Below are 22,275 nucleotides of genomic sequence, written 5' to 3'. Positions count from 1 at the left end.
TTCAGTTTGTAACACCATTTTGTGTGATATGTCCCTCTTTCCAGCCCCCTGTCCCACAAGTATGTCATGCGTTGTCCAGATGTCCTGCACTACAAGATGCAGAGGTATGGTATATCATTAATTACCAACTGCACTCCAGATATCATGCCAATCACCTGGCAGACTCCTGGCCATGGTATGCAGTGGTGGCCAGGATTATGGTTCCACACCCTGGTAAATCAGTGGACATATGTACATATGACAGTTATGTCTGTCTGGCCATTGTGAACAGACTGCCAAGACTGTGTAGCAGTGTGTTGTGTAGATGTTTGTTGCACTGGATAGAGAGAGTAGAAGATAAAAGTGCCATACATCCTTTACCTATCTGACACTGCATGCTGCTACAGCTGCTGGCAGTCTGTCATATCTGTATGCTTGTACAGACTGACTGTGAAATGTCTTGTAGCACCTCAGGATTCCAAGGTACACTGTAAATTGGGCCAGTATATGTTAGTGTAGTATATGCCTGGCAATCAGGATATGTTTATTCAGACAGAAATTCTACTCTAGAGTTCATTTTGGGTACTGGTATGTTTCTGGGACTGTATTGCAAATGTTTTTGGGTGGACATTTTTGCACCACTTTCTGCTTTCCACTACAGTTCCATCCCTGTAGTGCATGCTATATTTTAATATACATGGGTAATTTCCCAGTGGTGATGTGGGGGAGTGTCATGTTGGTCTTACTGCACTTCATAAGGTGATGGGTGACATGTTTGGCAGCTGTCAGGGGATTTCCATTCTGTTACATCACTGCAGTCATACCTCTACACTGTCCAGATGTATGGCTCATATGTTTGGTCTGTTCCCCAGACAGTTGCTGTCCTTGGCTAATTGGTAGGATACTATGGGGAATGCAGTCAGTAAATGCTAACATCCATTGCTGTTACTGACTTCATATCCCTCAAAAAAGATATGTTACAGCAAAGCCGGTAACATCAGCAACTGTCTACATTGATCACAGCAAATTGTAGTATCATTATTTATTGCATTCATTCCTGCTACTATCCCAGTGATGTCATAGACCACCAGACATGTAACAAGGAAGTGGCTTTAGATATGTGCCCTGTGCCTATACATTTTGTGGGAAACTGTACATTTGAGAGGTCTGTGTATGTCTTCCCATTGTTAAAAGACTGTCAGGATTGTGTAGTGTGTACATGTTATTTGGGCTGTGTAGGGAGGGGGTACATTTGAGTGCCATGGGCCCTTTCTATCTGACTGTGCATGCTGCTTCTGGTTCCCTTTTGCCTGCACTGTGACATGGAGCAGTATATGTACAGATAATGTGTGAGTGGCAAATGAGATTTTGTTGCTCACACAGTCATTATACCATAGTGTTCAGTTTACTTACTGGTATGTCACTGTGACTGTGGTGCAATTTTTTGGGGGTATGCTCTTTCACACCAGTGTCTGTTTTCCAGTAGTGTTACATCCCTGTAGTGCATGTTATAATTGCTAATGCATGTGTACAGCCCCAGAGCTGGACTTGGGTAGTGTTATGTCACTCTGATGGTAGTTTGGACATTGCCCGGTCACTCAGTGTAGTTTCCCCTACTATTGTGTTATGTCCACATATTTGTAGGATGTCCAGGTGTCTGGCCAATATCTTTGGTCTGGTCCCCATAACTGTTATGTATTCCTGACACATCAGTGGGATGATGTGGGGATTGAGGTCACTAACTAATGGGAAGCAATTGAATCCTGGAATTGTGATATCTCAATCGATATATGTTAGGACAAGCAATGTTACTACATCAAATTTCCCAGCTTATCTACTGACGTATGGATTTGTCTCCATTTTCATGCCTTTGTCCCCCCACTTTGTCAGACTTTGTCCAGATTCATTGCACTAAGGGGTTCTGAGCATACCTCTCCACTGCCAGGATTTTCACAGAATGTCCAGATGTTTGGCCAATACTTTTGTTCAGTTCCACAGTTTATTTGTATTTGTCAGGTAAATCACGGTGATGATCCAAGGATTTATGTGAGTAAATAATGACATAACATTTCAGTTTCCATCCTCATATCCTACAGCAATTGCCTGCTGAAATGCACCCTGTTGCTGAAGCAAATGTCTTCATTTGTAACAGCAATATTTGAAATATGTCCCTATATCTGCCCCCCCCCCCCCTTTACAGCCTTTGTACAGGTTTCTTGCACTAACAGGTTGAGATGGATGGTTCTGAGGTATAAATGCACTGCATGTTATATGCATACATGCATACACACACGCACACACACACACACACACACACACACACACACACACACACACACATATATATATATATATATATATATATATATATATATATATTCCTTTCTTTATATTTTTATATATGTATATCTATATTATGACTCTAATTTTTCATATATATGTTTCAGCAGATATATATATATATATAGTGTGTGTGTGTGTATGTCTATATATAACACATGACTGGTTCCACAAAGCTTTCTTCCTAATGTTGTATGCCTCTATTGCATTATATGTCTGAAAAAACAGCACTACTTCCTACACTCAAATGGTGTAGTGATACATTCCTCTAACTATAGTGCCCAGAATCATGGGTTGACACTTGGGACTGTTTTTTTCATTAATGTTAAATGGCCAGAATGCATGATATGTTTGTTAAAACATTGCAGCTTTTCACAACTCAGATGGTGTAGTGCTATTTTGCTGTGATTGTAAAGGGCAGGATCCCGAGTTCGAGACTTGGCAGGGCTGACTATTTTGTTGCTGGGCAGAACAAAGTCTGATGGATACAGAGTGCTGAAGGCAAATTTAAGCATATTATACTTGTATAGCTTTATTATAAAATAATATTTATATACAAATTATAATTTTACATTTACCTTCCATGAATCCCCCTATGTGCTTTCATTAACTTTTATTCTTGTGTGACTATACTGTATGGGGCACTTGTGTTTATATGGGGGTTTCACATCTTTTCTACACTGACATCTCACTTTTGGAACTGCTACACTATCCTGGTTGAAAAAAAAGGTTGCTACATAATTTAAGTTTACTAAAATAAGTTTAACACTACTTTCACATTGGAAAATGAATTGCGTGGTTTTAGACTCATACCATAAACGCCTATATCTAAAACCACAACTCTTACCACTACACTACCTTGGGTTGAAAATTTCACCTGTCTATTTGCATTTAGCTCCTAAAGGATGTTTAAGCTATGCTAAGCAGATGGCCATAACGTGCATGCCCACTTAGCTACATTTAAACATTTTTTAGGCTACTGGAAAAAAAGTTTATATATTATTATGATATTATTAGGTTATATGGGTGTGCATTGTGGTGTTCTGACAACTACTTTGAACTGCAATCATGAAATACTGGCATTGATTTGGCTTTCAGGCTTCTAGCCTTCAGGGACTCATGCTAATACATATCCTGTTATTTATCCACTTTCTAAGTGTGTGAGAGAGCAATATTTAACACATGTTCCTCTTTGACTCTCCATCATTTTAGGCTTTGTCCAGATTTTTTGCTCTAAGAGGCTGAGTGGTCTGATGACCAATATTTAAGTTTAATACTTCATATCCTTCAAAAAATGTATGCTAACACAACTCCTTTTATTGTAGCCACTTTCTAGTTGTTTATCAGAGCAGGATTTAAAATTTCTCCCTATTTGGGGGCCTTTGCCCCCCCCATTATGCTTGGCTTTGTTCAGTTTCTTGTACTGAGAAGTTGAGAGGTATGAGTGCCATACAGCACTTTAGCAATGCAGGGGGTGTGTCACAGAACATGTAACACACCCCTGCATTGCTTTGTTATGGCTGTTTTTATTTCATTGTCCACGGACACTGGAATTATCATTTTTTCATTTCAGTGTCCGTGGACACTGAAATGCTGGCATAATATTAGAGCAAAGCTCTAATATTATGCCAGTTCAGCTTATAAAGTGCCATACGGCACTTTCTGAGTGCAGGGGTGTGTTTAGTGTCCGTGTATTACAAGGACACACACCCCTGCACTCATTCACGGTTCTTGTCTGTATAGATTAAACAGCAGCACACCTTCTTGAATATGCAAGGCATGCTGCTGTTCTAAATGGACACGAACCACTCCGTGCAAGAATAGTCTTATTCTTGCACAGAGTTTCATGAATCTGGAGGTCTGTCTTTTTAGTGACATACTTTGTTGCTCATTTTTATCAATAATATACCAGATCAGTCAGGTGACCTGTTCGCTTCCCATATTTTAAACATAATCACATCATATTAAATCTCATGAATCAAATTCAATAGCTGAGACATATAGCAATGAAAAGTCACTGCTTATGTTACAGTATTTTGGACAAATCCCATATTAAACCAATGATGCGCTTACATAATGACTGCAGTTCTCTCATCCTAAGGATGTCAAAGAGTAAGCCACTTAATGATAAAACTAATTCCACTCCAAATGATCTCATTCAGGAAAGACCTCACTTTTGCAGCTCTGATGCCAAGAGTAGTCTAAAAATGAAGGAATGCCCCCTTTCCAAAAGCAGAGACAGCTGCCATATGAACAAGTGATAGTACTATGTTGCAGAAACTCATATTGGCCACATCTGAAAATCAGCAAAAAAGAAAAAGGGCAATGAAATAAAAGATTTCTTTGAGTTAAGTATTATACATTTAGTAGCATATGTGCACTTAAAAAATAGAATCTCACTGTGGATAAACGGCAACAACTGATAGACCATAATGATGGAAAAATGAATGGAGCACTCAGAACATAACCCCAACAATGGATGGATCATACCAATAGAAAATCATTGGAGCACTCAGAGTGTAACCCCAACAATGGATAGATCACTCCAATGGCAATTTGACTGGGGCATTCAGAGTTTAACCCCAATGATGGATGGATAATACCAATGGAAAATAAGTGGAGTATTTAGAGTGTAACTTCAACAACTGATAAGACTGATTAGGAAAATAAATGGGACAATCAGAATGTAACCCCAACAACTGATGGATCAACCATTGAGAAAATGAATGGAACACTCGGAACATAATCCCAACAATGGATGGATCATATCAATGTGAAAATGAGTGCAGCATTCAGAGTGTAACCCCAACAATAGATAGATCATCCAAATGGGAAACTGAGTGGACCATTTAGAGTGAAACTCCAACTACTGATAGATAATACTGATGCAAAAATGAATGGAAACTGTGAATGTAACGCCAACAATGGAAGGATCATATCAACATGAAAATGAGTGGATCATCAGAGCATAACTCCAACAGCTTCTCTTTTTGTAGTCCTGAATGGATTATTAAATACAAAGGACTGACTGAGAACTGGTAACCTATTTTTAACATGAGACATGTGAGGATCTGAAAATTATAAAGAGAATAAAAAAAAATTGCTAGAAGACAGAAATCTGAAATGGTTGGTGTTGTGGTGGTGAATACCGCTGCTTTCCAAGCAATTGACTGGGGCTGGGTTCCTGGACAGTGAAAGTCTATGTTTTTGGCAACATGGTCAGTCACGTTCATGTACCTGTGAGGTAAGATTTGTACTTCACAGGTCCAGAGTCCTGACATGTGGTTACTTACCTATATGGAATAGTTTGCATGTTCTCCCTGTATCTGTGTGAGCTTTCTTTGTCTATGTTGGTTTCCTCATTAAATTGAGCTGAATGAATTCATTGTATTGGCTAAACAGAGAAAGTGATACATATCCATATTTATCTGTCTATAATATCTCTGTCTCTCACTCTCTCTCTCTTGATATATATATATATATATATATATATATATATATATATATATATATATATATGTATGTGTGTGTGTGTGTGTTTATAAAACCTTGACCTTGTCACTGAAAAAAGCCCAAGAAAGACCAGCTGACTTACTTCCTTAGAAAATAAAAGAAACACACCACCATGGGATACTGATTTATATAAAAATCTGTTTCATGACCAGAATTAAAAATCTTTTTCTTAAGGCCAAGGCTGAAAAAAAAACTTTTCTAATTTACCTTTTTATGTTAGCAAAAATAAACATAATTTCTAAACATCTGATAAGTGAACATGAGTCTTCCTTTGTGACTGTTCCGGACAATTTCCCTCATTAGAGTTATTTTAAAAATGTAAGAAGGCATTGTGAGCTGACTAGCTTATTACTCCCAGATGTTCAAACTAAAATGCTGGAGTGTTAATATTTCGGTCAAGAGAGTTCACAGAAAATGTTTGCTGCTCTCACTGCAATGATTTCCAAAAGCCAAAACAATTTGGAGGATGCAGCCTACCAAATTGCTTGATGGGACTCGAACCACTGATAAATTTTAGTTAACACTCAGTATACGGCATGTAGTACAGCAGTGAATATTTATTCAGAGCTCTGATTATGTAATTACCTTGATTTAAAGTCATGTTTTTCTTACATTTTTACAATCCAGTAAAGTAACACAGTATACATGTGGCAGCGATTTCAGCTGTATCCATCCAGTTGTTTCAGATAGTCATTACACTAATTTGGTCTGAGAGGTTACTGTGAAGATGTAAGCAATTATAAAACATGCAGTAAGGTGAAGTACCTGCATTTTACCTTAATGCTGGATTACAGTCCACTGCTCATATCACCTTGGTTTGAGCATCACTGCTTGCCTATTTGTTGTTTCTCAATCCATATGGAAGCAATGTCTTGGTGCTCAAAGAGTATTGTTTTGCATGGCCTTTGAGCTCACAGCCTCCAAGAGGAAGTACAACTTTATTTTTTCTTTGTAAGTGATCATGCTTTCTCTGAGGTTCAATTACCTTGGAATGAGAATAATAAAGTAAGGGAGGGTGGGAGCAAAATATCCCATATAAGCAATGCAGAGGGTTTGCTCCCCTATAAAATAACACTTTTTTACTGTTTTACATTGTAAGGCATTTGCCTGATAACTTCACAGTCACAAGCGCATGTGTTTCGAGAGTTTGTGTAAAGTTGTCAAGTCTGTGCAGTTTTTTCTGATCCATTATAATTCAAGGGCTAGAATATCAGAGAGCTATAGTAGAAGCATTTATAAATCACCTTGGAGTGTGTTACTGCACTCACAAAATGGTTTTGGTACGTATCAGAGAAGTGATATATTAGATATAAAATTAATATAAGTTCACATTCCTAGAAGGAATAGACTCAGAATAATAAGCCAGGCAGTGTGTGGGTTTCTTGTAGAACAGGTTCATTTCACTTAAAAAAAAATAGCCATACGTAATTTAAAGATGCAATCCTTTATAAACATTCGTAATGTTTCACAATGATTTTGATCTGCTTATAATACCATTTTGTCATTATTGGCATAGATATGGTTATGTACAAGGCATATGCAATGTTTTCCTTTGCAGTGGTTCCAACACATAATGAAGTTGTTTTACAAATGGTGCAGCCATCAAACCAGAGTTGTTATGTTCTACCACTGTTACCACTTCCTCTGAGAGCACGTGTTATTAGGTTTCCAGTGCATACATTTTCTTTTAAAGATTATATTAATACTTTATTACTGTCTTGTTTTATGCAATCGGATATTTATAACACAAATATATTTAATGTCAGCAGTTATTGTAGTAAGCTGACTAAATTGTGCCCTGTAACACTCCCAGAATATACCGCCATAGCTTTCAACTGAATCACTGACAAACTTCATCAGAATTAGAGACAACTCCAGAAATAGTCAGGGACACTTTTTAAAATGTTAGTACTATTAACTTCAGATATTGACAAAATAAGAGAATATGAATTAATATACATTTTTAGAATAAAATATGTCTACACTTCTAATTATTGTCATTATTTATTAAGTATAATTCATCACCTTTCTCCAAAGGACATCAGTTTTGCAATTGATAAAGAGGGGTCAAGCTAAATTTAAATCAAAATCAGGGACAGTTGAGAGGCATGTAATCTGCTACCCAGAGCCAAATCCAGCACTAGGCAACATAGGCAGTCGCTTAGGGCCCTGTAGCTATGGGGCCCTACTCTGGCTAGGAGGCTTCAGCATAAAACAAAATACTTCTTAACACTGCGGTGGAGGCATTTTCTCCTTTAAGGAGGACCATGAGTGCATTGCACACATGCACACCAAATCAGATGTAAACCCATTCCGCACTCACATACAGACTTTAAACCTTACATTTAGAGAAAAGGTAAGTGAGTGTGTGCATGCGTGTGTGTATGTGTATAACTAAACTACCTATTCCAATGTTTCTGTATGAGAAAAAAAAAGTGTGTGTGTAATTTAAACTATCTATTCTGTTTGTATGAGAGATAGTGTGTGTGTGCTGCTGTATGAGAGAGAAGGTGTGCTTGTGTGTGTGCACTGCTGTATGTGTGCAAGAGAGAGAGAGCAGAGAGAAGGTGTGTGTGTGTGTGTGTGTGTGTGTGTGTGTGTGTGTGTGTGTGTGTGTGTGTGTGTGTGTGGGTGTGTGTTTAACATATCTCTGAACTGTTCAGCTTCAGCCTCATAATTGTGGTCTGTTTCTCATAAAATTTGTGTTTTTTCTGGCAAATCACAGTGGATCGAAGTCATGAAATAATGACATATAGTTTCATACTTCGTGTCCTTCAGAAACTGCATGCTAACACCAATCCTGTTATTTTAGCAACTTTCTAAGTTAAAAAGAGCAATACTTAAAACCTATCCATGTGCAGATTTTTACTTCATGTTTTTGGCCTATTCCTTATAAAAATTGTGTTTTCCTGGCAAACCACTGAGGACTGAAATAACTAAATAATGTCATACATTTGATTTTCAGACTACATTTCCTTCAGAAATAATACAGAGAGATGACTGTAATACCTAATGGAATGAAGTTTTAAATGTAAAAAATGTGGAACATCTTTTAAACATAGACACATTTGTAAACAGTTTATTTAGATTTTATAGTTGTTGACTGTATATAGTTGTTAAACTGTGTAAATAGTATTTTATATTGCAAAATTATAAAATTGCATTCATTTTGTAAAATCAATAAAAACATTTAAGCAAAAAGAAAATGCATGCTAAGACAAATGCTGTTATCGTAGCAACTTTGTAAGTCTATAATAACAATATTTACAATCTGTCTCTATTTTGGGGCTTTTGCTCCCCCCCCCATTATTTTAGGCTTTGTCCAGATTTCTTGTGCTAAAGGGTTGAGAGCTCTGCAGATATGGTATGTAATGCCCTAGTTGGAGATGGGCAGGTTAGTTTATTAACTTGATCAGGCTTGACCCTGTAACTTGGCTTCAGGAGGCAACAACCTGAATCCTCTACACCAACTACCAGACTGCTGACAAATTTGTGAGTTTGAGTTTAAGTACATTTTCAGGGAAACATGAGTTTCACTGCGCTTTCAAGGGATTGTGAGTTAAAGTGCATTTTCATGGAATTGTGTGTTCCAAGAGATGAGAGGTTTACTGTTGCTCATGCTAACTTTGTTTTCAATGTGCAACTGTTTTAATTAGCAAATAGTCACTGTTTGTGTTGTAGAATTTGAAAGCAGTGTTAGTAGCATAATTGCTTTTGATGCAGAAGGCTGTGGATTCTACTCCCACACCATGTAGATAGAGTGCTGGTATTGCAGCGCCCTTTTGATTGCAGGTTATTTGATACATATTAATGGGAGATTGAGGTTCTGGACTACTGAGTGTGTCCTCCTTTGTATGAGATGCCTAGTAACTATGAACTTGTCTGTTTGTCAATCATTCCCTATTGCAATATTACCAACTTGCCATTTTTTAATGTAATATTAACAATTAATTCTTCAAGGTCAGCAGGTACTGAATTTGTAGATGAAATACTGAAATGTAAAGTTGTTTGCTAGTAGCAACCTCTTCATTAGTTACAGATCTCTTTAATGTAGAATTATTTTAATGACTTTTACTTCTTCAGAGATTGTGCTTATTGGCTGATACTGGTGGATTGTAATGACAGAAGTTTGAGTGGCCTTTTATGGTTAAAATGTTCTGAAATGGGCAGTTTTGTCATTATTGGGTCAACATTTTGTTTCATTGCTTACTGGAAAAATGTTCAAAACTATACATTTAAAACACACTCTAACAAGTGGTGCTGTATTATACAAGGAATATAATTTATACAATCAGGAAGGTGAATCAAAGAACATATGTGTGGTTCTAAAAATGTATGCAAGGAGCCTATGGTTTGAAAACAGCCCAAAAGGTAAACTTAATTCTCCACTGGCCAGATGCATTTTATTTGAATGTGAGCCTCAATGGCAGAGAAGTTTACTGCTCATGCTAAGTCTGTTTTCATTGCGAGACTGTATTGTTTAGCAAACTGCTATCAGTGTTTGTGCTATTTTAGTTCAATATCTGTAATCATTGTTGAAGTAAATAAGACTGATAGGTTTGTATAGTGTTTATGGTAACTGAGGAGAGATAGTCAAGTAATGGAACACTGGAATGGCTGGGGAGGGTGCTGCTGCAGGGATGTGTGTGGGGGTAGGGGTGGGGGGTTGCTGTAGGAAGGACTGCTCTGGGGGAACTCCAATCTGTTACTCTGCCTTTGGCCCCAGTTGACCATGACCCAGCTCTGCTTATGGCTGTACTGTGCGTTTTGCTGACCTTCTTCTTTCCCTTTCACACATGGCTGCTGTCAGGCTATGCTAAGTTGGTTGAACACAAGTAAAAAGTTGTCTGTTCGTGTTCACTCACTTTAGGTAATTGGAGCCTACATTTGAGAAATTGCTCTGTTGTATTATACTCCAGATGTCTGTGATCAAAACAACATGAGTGGTACTTTTAGCACAATGACTCAGGCAACAGAAAATAGAAAGTGCTGTCACCAAGCTTAGGGAGCCTGTAACAAGGAAGATAACAAGGGAGCCTGTAGAAGTATTTGAAATACTTCAAAAATTCTATCAGAGTCTGTATAAAACAGAGAAATATGGAAATCAAGAAAAAGTACAAATGGAAATGTTAATGGAAGAATTAAATATATCCAGGCTAGAGGTAGAGGTGGCTCAATTACTAACAGTTAGGATAGTAGGAGATGAGATAAAAATGGTGATGTATAACCAGTCTACAGGAAAGTTTCCAGGAGTAGATGGTATTCCTGTGGAAATTTGGAAGCTAGGAGGGAAAAACTGATAAAGATCTGGAAGCTTTTAACAGTATTTTAAGAGGAGAAGAAGTACCGACATCCTGGAAGAAAGCTGTGGTAGCTGTAATACCTAAAGAGGGTAAAGATCCATCAGATCCAGCTTCATACTGGCCCATTTCAATACTAAATCTTGATTTATAAAGTGTTCATGTCAATAATGGCAAAAAGAATGGAAAAAGTGATGCAAAATTGATAGATATGGATTAATGTGGTTTTATGGAGGGGAGGCAAGCATTTGACAACATTAACAGAACACTGATGACCCAGAGGGAAGCAGAATGTAAGAAAATACCACTGTTGTCGGTAGGTCTTGATGCAGAGAAAGTATTTGATAGAGTGATCTGGGACTTTATGAACAGAGCAATGGAGACATTTGCATTCCCTGAAAAAGTTATAATGTTATCTGTTAATAGTTAACTGAATTTTTATTCCATTTAGATACTAACTCACAAATAGGGCTGCCACCAGCTCTTGCTGTCATCAGTGTTTTATCATAACTGCTAGATAGGAGTGCTTGAATCACTTTGTGCATTACTTGACTTAGCATCCGACAGATACTTTCACCTCATAATGTGAGAATGGAGAATGTGTTAATATTTTTTAAACACCTTTATTAAATTATCACCTATGAAATAGGCATATATATATATATATATATATATATATATATATATATATATATATATATATATATATATATAAAACAAAATGAAAACAAACCATAACAACATTTTTTCATGCATTATGCATTGCATATGTTTTCTTTATAGCAACTGTCATACTCCAGTGTTACATAAATCACTTAATTCCTGCCTTCAATTAAAGCTCACTGCTCCTCCTCAACATTATTCTACATGCATTGTTCCCATAACTTCCATTTATTTCTATATAATTTTAAAGGCCTCACTTCCTTTTATTTTATCTCTTTAACAATATTCAAAATTTCAATCATGGTTTGTTTAGTTTATGTTTTTCTAGTAATTTTTCTTTTTTTGGCAGCCAATAACATTAAACTTAATAAGGCCTTACTATGTGCCGCAGCTCAAAAGAATAATTTCCTCATTTACAGCAATTTGCTCCCCCAATATTTCTGACCAAATAATCTATAGAGTAGTTTAAAAATTTACCAACTCATCACACTCTCAAAAAATATGTTCACAATTACCCCTCTTTCACATCACACCTACAACATTTGCTATCTACCTGAGGAAAATTCTTTGAAGTGTGTGGAGAATAAAATACCTACGCAAATACTTCCAAGCAGAAATCATAAACCTTCTGGAATTACTTGTATATTTGGGAACCATACATTTGTCCTTCCATTGTTCTCTTGTAAATTTCTTTTAGAGTCTTCTTCCCTATCTTTTTAACCTCCTCTGATTGTCATCATTATTGTCATCAGGCAATATTTTATATGTCCTACTAATTATCTCATTTTTTACAGCAGCTTATGTTCTAGACTCCTCCTAAAGTTCTTCTAGAGTTGGTCTTTCACTTTGGATTGCCCTATCCCTTTCTCTTTGAGATATCCACAGAACAAAGCTTCTCAGAAAGCATTAATAGATTGCTGCATTATGAATATTTCCCCCCTTTTATAAACTAAAAAGCAATAACTGTTTTGGAAGAATATGCTGTTAAAACTGAGCACTACAAGAGAAAGTAGCATATCTGAAAAGTATAGACATTTTTGCTTGTTCTAAACCTCACTGTGGATATGGCCCTCCTCCCAGCTATAAGCACCAGCACCGCTTTAAACTATTCTTTTTTAAGGGATAAATATGGAAAGCAAAAGCTTTCATTTTCCCTTACAAAGTCCGGCCAAGCCAGAGTTTTCACTGTGTAATACCTTAAGCTTCCTGAAATGGAGACCCATGGGACATATGCAGATGACCCATTAACAACATCAAGTGTTTCAGCTTCATGGCTTCTGAATGTCCACAACGTTTTCACTTTTTAAGTCTTTTTGGTTACATTCAGACCAGTAAAACCAATCCCTACTGGCTGTAGGTTTAAGGTATTATACAGTGGAAACTCTAACTTGGCTGGGTTTTTTCTTGCACTTTTTACTAAATGGTTTGTCTGTGTAACCTTTTTAACCTTTGGTTTCTCTTAGAAGGTGGAGTATAATTGAATTTGACTTTGTTAATTACACTTGTTTTTAAAACAAGCAAGGGCAATGCTTATAAAATGTACTGGTTCATTTTGCTTTATACTTCACCAAGCTTTCCACAAAATAATGAGTTCCAGTGATAAATCTAACCTACTTGTTAGGACCGAGCATGCTTCTTATAGCAGTTCCTTAATTCTTATCTCCATGATGTTTTATGTCTTTCTCCTGTGTTTTAAAGCTCTGTAATTTACTATAATGCTTCTAAGAACTGATTGACATGGCTGTTAGCAGTGCAGCATTATACTTTTTGCATGCAAATGCAAGTGCAACATCAGTCAGCTTTATTTCGTTTTTGCAAAAAGATTTATGACAAATGCATATTTCCTCTGACATTGCTTTAAACTGCAGAGGCTGTTGCTTATAGGATGCACCAATAAAACCAAAGTAGCTTCAGGTCTCTGGTAAAATAGTGACAATAGAAAGCATGCACACACATAGAAAATAAGTACACACAAACACATGCATGCACACATACGCACACACACGCATACACACACGTATGCATACATGCATACTGCACATACACACACATATATGTGCACACACACGTATACACACACACACACACAGAAGCACACTTGCATGCATGCATACCTGCACACATACATACACACACACATACATAAACACAAACATGCACACATGCTCACATGTACACACACACACACACACACACACACACACACACATGCACACACTCACAGCAGAACTCACTAATGCACTATCACACACCATAGGCAATGTGCAGCATTAATGGGTGACTATGGTGTAATTGTATTTGCTTTTAATTAGCTGAAACACATAGATAGATAGATAGATAGATAGATAGATAGATAGATAGATAGACAAACTACATTAACACTACCAAAAAGAATAAAATATTCCTGCACAAGAAAAGCAGAATGCACAAGAAATCAAGTTTCAAAACACTGACGATTAGAAAATACACAAAAAATAAAATGACCAAAGCAAGTGTATTTCTGCAGGGAAGCAAACCCTCTGCACTCACAATGTGCCACCCACATCCCTGAACTTATATATTATACCAACCGCAAGGTCACACAGTCATGGACAAAGGAAAAATTTCCTTAAACAGCAAAAGTACTTCTGATTCACAGTGAAACATTGCACTGACAGTGCATTTCACTCACTTGACAAATGCATATGCACACACCAAGTGCAGTGTGCGGCATTCATGGGTAATTGTGGCATAATTATATTTTCTTTTAATTAGCTAAAACATATAAACAGATAGCTAGATAGATGTGATTATGTAAGAAAATCTCAAACTGTATAAACATTCAACATTATAATACTGAAAAAACATTGGGCAGGATTCAATAAACCCTACACAGCTCAGTGAATCCATCCCTGCATCTCACTGTGATGCTGATATAATATCATACCAATTTAAATTTGATAAGTGGCTCTACATTATGTGTAGAGCTGCACAAACATTGTAAATTTTGTGGCATGACAATTACTGCATAAGCAGTTGAATTTTATGCTAAGCAACAAATTCAAGATAGTGGAGCTATTCAACAAGCTACAAAGCAATCATGTACACTTAGTGTAGAATTCTGTCTTGTACCCCTAAACCTATTCGCACACATTCTTGAAGTCCTGGGTGCCATAGATGGCATGCACATTAAGATCAAAATACCATCCGGGGAACAGGGAAGGGTCTACATTAACAGAAAGGAGTTCCAGTCTATTAACTGCCAGGTCATGTGTAATGCTAGTGGAATTATCCTGAATGTGTGTGTTGGCAACCCTGACAGTTACCACAACTCCCATATCTAGCACACTTCACAGCTCTACCAGAGTTTTTCCAAGAGTGATGTGTCACAAGGCTATTTACTTGGGAATGCAGGGTATGCACAGAGGAACACTGTAATGAGGCACATGCTCAAACAAAAAATATCACAGAGTGTGAGTTGGGCTGTTGAAGACATGGTTTCAGTGCCTAGATACATCGGGGGGGGGGGGGGCTGCAGTAGAATCCTAGTACTTGTGCTGAAATTATCACAGTCTGTGCTATCCTATGCAATATCATCCTGTGAAAACAGCTGCAGCAGGAACACGAAATGATAGGAGCAAATGTTCCACCACCACTGGCAAGGTCACCACATCCACACGCTGTTGAGGAGTCAGAAGGGGGAATGCTCACAACCTTTACTTCCCCATGTAATGGCTGTGTACTAAAATCACACAGTCAGCCCTGAATGACAACAGTTGCAACTGCAAGGCTATCAAAGAAAGTGTTGAGATGTAATAGAAAAATAAATGTGTAAGAACATGAATGAATGGCAGATACCTGCATAACTGTTATTTGTAAATGTAGCTAATTAAAATGTATGTAAGTTGTCCAGCAATGCCAGCAATTCCATCAATATCCAACATGACTGACATCTGTAATATATACATATGCAGTTTACCAAGTAACCTGGTCCATGCAACTGAAATTCCCACTATATAAAAAGCATCCAAAAAACGACTTATCCCAACGCTCCCACAAGTAGAACAATAAGTGTGATTGAAAACAGTCTCCTGTCTTTCAAGTTCCCTAACTGCATCGTTACCTTTCAGTGTAGATTCAGCCCTCTGAGTACTCTGAAGATGCAAAGTGGTGTGAACGCCTAGGAATTGCCACATGCCAAACTTTTGACTTTGTGTATCAGATGTAAATATAGTGTAGCCTCTGCTCCACTGTTAGGTACTAATGGCTTGCAACTGTGAATGATTACACTCACTGAAGCAAAACACAGTAATGCACAGACACCCTTCACAGATGTGGGTGTGTCAGTGAAGATACGCTTACAAAGTGTGGTACTAACTGCAGTATGCTTTTAAACAAAACACCCCAAATTTATATTTCATTGGCATAATAGCACAGTTTCCTGCCTTTGCTGAAAACTGTTGTTGACTGTCATGTATTTGTATCACACCTTGAAAGAAATATGAGACAATATCCACTAGAGATTGCATGTGTGATAGCAAAGCAAAGATAAGGGAATGGTTTCCAAAATACAAAGAGAAGGCAGAGTTGCAGTTTTGCAAACATATTCATAATTAATGTGTGATCACTCATTCCACTAAATATGTTAGGTACACATTTACAATCAACTGAGAATCTCCAACTGTATGAACTGTTTATAACTGGGTATGACATTTTAATTGCTTGTATGCAAATTATTTGATTGTTATTACAAAACTGCGTGAGTGGCAAAGACAGGTAACCCACCAGAAATGTATGGTGTAAGTGCAGTACTCTGATGGTTTAAGACCAGAGATATGTAGTTGTTAAACCTTTGTTTCCATTTTTATCTCTTTTTTTTATTTTTCCACATGTGCAGATTGTGGCATAGTGCAAACATGTTTTCCTGCTTAAGGAAAAAGAGAAAAATTGAATTTCTATCACCACACAAAGTGTAAACACACTTAGCAACACTGTGCAGTGGTCAGCAATATGGATGATAATGCCTGCAGAAATTCCACCTATTATCCAACTGTCTCTGTGGCACAAGGTGTAAATACATTGAGCAAAAAAAGGGAGATAACATAGGTAAAGAATGGTTGGAGTCCTACAGTAGTTATTTTTGTTGATGAAGGGCAATAATGAATGCATACACAAGTAATACATGTTCGCTATTGCCTTTTACATGTGTGAGTTGCCTACTTACATGCAAACAGGGTTCATTACTTAAGGAAAAAAGTGCAAACAAGCTCAGCAGTGAGGCATGGCTGTCAACACTCTGGAAAGTACTAAGTGTGGAAAATACACTCTTTCTGTAGCTTTCCCTGTGGCACCAGGTGCAAGTGGATTGAGTTCATGAGCAGGGGACAGGTGAAGCAGGGTTCAAATCCAGCTTGTTCAACGTTTTAACTAAGGGTGTCCCACTATAATTTTTCATAAACTTTTCATTATAAAGGTAATACTACATACTAGTAGCTATGTATAGCAAGTTGATTAACAGAAATATATCATTACTGCTTGCATACACATATTTTTGTAGTTATCATATGTATTATGTGTGTAACTGGTTTAGCATGACAATAATGATGTAATAAAAATGCAATTGCATATCTATGATGGACACAAAAGTTTGCTGACCATCATCTCTACCACTCCTATAACCCAAGTATAACTGTAAAACAGAATGTATTGTGCAGTATATATCATGACCATAAGCTCTATTGCTAAAGTCATGCAAGTCTATCCAGTTCTAGTACATTGTCAGACATTAATCCTACATCACACCTTAGAACACATAAGCCAGGACCTTATAATGTCACACACATACAGGCTCAATTGAAGTATAGCACCGATCACTATTTAAGCTGTATATCTGTAATGACCATGGCTGGCAAACACTTCTTCTGTGGCAGTGTGGAATGATCACTTATGAGAAAATACTTACCTTCATTTTTACATAGGTTTGACTCCCACATTGTACAGATTACTTTTATCAGTGTGTAAGTCCCCACAACATTTGTGTTAAATCATCCCATTGATTCATCTAAAGCCATGGCTTAAAATTCAAGTAATTTAGCATGTTATTGTTGACCAGTGGACAAAGTCTGACCAGGTATAGTAGTTCACATGCAATAAATTAATGCCAAATATCATATAAACTTTGCCATTTCATAAACTCCCTTTTTCTTTGTTTGGCAATGTTTCTCTTTGCTTACCATTGTGTAAATGCATTTGGCATGGTTGTGTGCATTTGCACACTGGTTGTAAAACGTGATATCACAGATTGGTGGGAAACCATTGCAACTATTATTGAAGGACCTTTGTAGACATGGCAGGAGGTGGGAAGGATGGTGCCAAATTCAGGGCACAGAGGTGGGGTGTGGAGGAGAGAAAAATATTTGTTGCACTCCTCATGAAGCACTACAGCAATAGGGTGCTGCAGGGAGACTATACTAGGTTTCAGTGCAAGGCTAAGGCTTGGAACAGCCTAGCCACAGCTGTCTCTAGTGAAACTGGCATACCACATATATGGGAGCAGTGTAGGCACCACTACAGTGACCTTAAGAGGTGCAAACAGGCACAAATTGACCAGTGGCTGGATGAGCTTAGAACTACTAATAACCCCCTAGTTATGTAAGTATACAGATCAAGCAACTTTAAATGATATGGAATGATGTAGATAGTCAAGAATGGTATGCGTAATGCTTTCATATCTCTTCTTTCATTTTCTGTCTTACACCTGCAGAAGAAATCTGGGAAAACAAGGTGGTGCATTCTGAGATTTTGGAGTGACTCAGAGAGGCAAGTGGTATGTCTGCAGCACAACTGTCCCTGATGGTAATAAATATATTGTGAGGCCATAGATCAGCATGTAGTTCAACATGCATATCTTAACTCTAACAGCCGCATGTGTGCTTTCTTCTGTAGCTCTTGGTAATTGTATTAGGCAAGTGCAATAGTGTATTCAGTTTATGTGGGTTCAATTCCCACAAGTAACTTATAGATTCACATTCAACAAGTATCATTTTTAAATTTGGAATGCAGCAATATTGGCTTTATTACCATGTTGTTAAGTTAATCTGTAGTATCTTTAAAATAATATATGAAATATGCACATATTCCAAGGATAACTTGTAACAGTGCAATGTCATTTTTTGGGATTGTGAAAGCTCTATAGCAAGTATAATAATTAAAGGATGTTTATTGTAATAAAGCATGAATGTGGGTTACCTGGAATAATACTATTCTGATGTCATACCTTTCTGACAACAAATCAAATGCTTTTCAGCACTGGCAGTTGGGCCAACCACTGCAGATCAGCCTGCCAACCCTTCACCGGCTGCTACACCACACACAGTATCTCTGGGATGCAACTTAGCAGTACTGCCAACAAAGCCCCTGAACTACCTGGCCCATCCACAGTAAATGGCATTGCCCTGGCTGCTGGTGCAGCAATATCCTCTGGGAGTATTGGTGGAGGAAGATATCATTTTACTCACCAGGAGCTGCAAAGGATGTCGCATGGTCTAATAGAGACTGGCCCTGGTGCCTGCATCAGATGCCTGGAGAGGTTGCTCATTGAAATTGAAAAGAGACTCCCACATTAAGCAGTCTAGCATGGAACTGAGGAAGAGGTCAGTGATGACCGCTCTGAGGGTGAGGATTTGATTCTGACTAATCCCATGCTTGACAGGCTCGTGTTTCTGATGTCCCCTACCTATCCTCAATCGTGGTGTCCTCAACATTGTGTGTCCATCGCCATCTCTGTGTCTGTCTTGTTCATCCTGTTTGTCTGCGCCTGCTTCCTCACCTACCATACTTACCTGATCCTGACAGTCCTTGCTCCCTTCCCTAGCATTCCTCGCTTTTTGAAATCCAAAACAAAAAATGAGCACCTGTCCTACAAAAAAAAAATATGCCCCATACATAGCTCTCCACTTTGCATATGGATCTTCTCAACACACTTAATTTGATCCAATTGGCTGTACAACATCATTGCATTGCTGTCACCCATCTGTGTTGTGATGCCAGAGTAACTTCATCAAATTTTGTCTATATGTGCACATTACTGTGTTGAAGAAGTGGATATCTATAGTTCTTTCCTAATTCCCTCCTGCATATTCCTGTATTGCTTCCCCTTTGTTCTTCCCTCTGCTTGCTCCAGCATTTCATCACATTCCTATCTACCCCATTTTCACATCTTTAATCATCATCAACTTTCGGCTTTTCCCATTAGGGGCCGCCACAGTGGATCATCTCTTTCCATTTCTTCCTATCCTCTGCATCTTGCTCTGTCACACCAACTGCCTGCATGTCCTCTCTCACCACATCTATAAACCTTAACTTAGGCCTTCCTCTTTTCCTCTTACGTGGCAGCTCCATCCTTAGCATCTTTTTCCCAATATACCCATCATCCCTCCTCAGCACATGTCCAAACCAACGCAATCTTGTCTCTCTTGCTTTGTCTCCAAACTGTCCAACATGAGCTGACCCTCTAATATACTGATTCCTAATCCTATCCATCCTAGTCGCACCGAGTGCAAATCTTAACATCTTTAACTCTGCCACATCCAGCTCTGACTCCTGCCTTTTTGTCAATGCCACTGTCTCCAACCCATAGCTGGTCTCACTACCCTCTTGTAGACCTTCCCTTTCACTCTTACTGGTACCTGTCTGTCACAAATCACTCCTGACACTCTTCTCCACCCATTCCACCCTGCCTGTACTCTCTTCCTCACCTCTCTTCCACATTCACCATTACTCTGAACTGTTGATCCCAAGTACTTAAACTCGTCCACCATTACCAACTCTACTCCCTGCATCCTCACCATTCCTCTACCCTCCATCTCATTCACACACACATATTCTGTCTTAGTCCTGCTGACCTTCATTCCTCTGCTCTCTAGAGCATATCTCCACCTCTCCACAGTCTCCTCAACCTGATTCCTACTCTCACTACAGATCACAATGTCATCTGCAAACATCATAGTCCACGGGGCCGCCTGTCTGATCTCATCTGTCAACCTGGCCATCACCACTGCAAATAAGAAAGGACTCAGAGCTGATCCTTGGTGTAATCCCACCTCCACCTTAAACTTTAATCTGGTCAAAAAATAGAATCAAACACCACACACATGACCAGAAATGGCCCATAAAAAAGCCTTCACTTTTTGTCCTCTGCATTTGCATGAAGTTTGGCATCACACACCAATGTCAAGCAGAGATGAATGGCTGTTCATGTTCTATGGCAAAACCTGCTGACTTTTTGCCACCAGTGACACTAATCCAGTTACCTCCACCCAATGGTGCTTAAAAACATACTGCGCTATAGGAACACAGACTTAAAGCAGAGTAAAGCCACTACTTTGAAACGGTTAGTCTGACAGTTCTGAACTCTGCTGGATGCAACAAAGTTTAAATTCCTGGGTTGAATATTGGCATAAAAAACTTGGTTGAAGAATGTTTGCCCATAGCATCAAAGGTTCGATTCCAGATGTCTCTCACATCAAGTCTTACTGTGATGTTATATGTCTATATGGTATATTTAATCATCCACACCTTAGCATTTGCCACAGTTATGAGTTCACATGGAGATATATTGGATACTTGCCAAAATGAATTATTTGCATTGGCATCCAGCCACATAACCGTGTTCGGTTTGTCATAAGTCTGTTGTTCCTCTACTAACCCTTCTGTACCCCTATGCCATTCACTTCATGCTGCAAAGCATGGCGGCTTAATAATGAGAACAGATTAAAACCATGACTATAAATGTTACATTACACTAAATTTTATGTGTTTTCACATCTCATCCCTTCACTCCCACCTCTCTTTATGGGTGTGCATATATTAGGCTGATGGACGTAAAGGTCATCTCATGGTTTCTGCACACTGACATGACTCTGCTGATGGATAATACACACGTTACCTTGAATCAATAGGTGGTCAGTATTCCTGTAGCATGCAATGTTGCAAAATCTTCTGTAGGATTCCCTTAGTGTCATGTTCAGGTGATGATGGATAAAAAGTTTATCTAATATAGTGTGGAAACTCTCCTTACTGTAAAGAAGCATACTGCATACACTTTTTTGGGATATTTGGCCCTACAGACATATTTAGCATATCTGCTCGGCTATAATAATCATTTCAAAAGTTGTGCCACCCCATGTCATTTGTAGAAAGCTGTACAGACAACCTGTGATTTGTAGTGAGGCCTGCAAAATAGTTACTAGTTGTGCAAGTGTATTGAGGTAAGCATTATGTTTACAATTTGGGGAAGGCATACACTTTAGTGTAGTCATTGACTGTCACCTTTGCAGTCCTCATTACATTTCCTTAGCTAATGACATACTGACACCATTTGTAAATAAAAAAGAAAATTGTTTGGATTTGAACTCTGGCTCACCTGTGCTCTACCCAGAAACTCTCTGCTCTTACCCCTGAGACACACACTGCTTCTCACATTTGGTATATTTACAGTGAC

Source organism: Protopterus annectens, chromosome 1.part0 (genome assembly GCF_019279795.1).
Source record: "Protopterus annectens isolate FY-2018-M chromosome 1.part0, PAN1.0, whole genome shotgun sequence".
In the NCBI taxonomy this organism is placed as follows: Eukaryota; Metazoa; Chordata; order Ceratodontiformes; family Protopteridae; genus Protopterus; species Protopterus annectens.
This window is presented reverse-complemented; position numbering follows the sequence as displayed.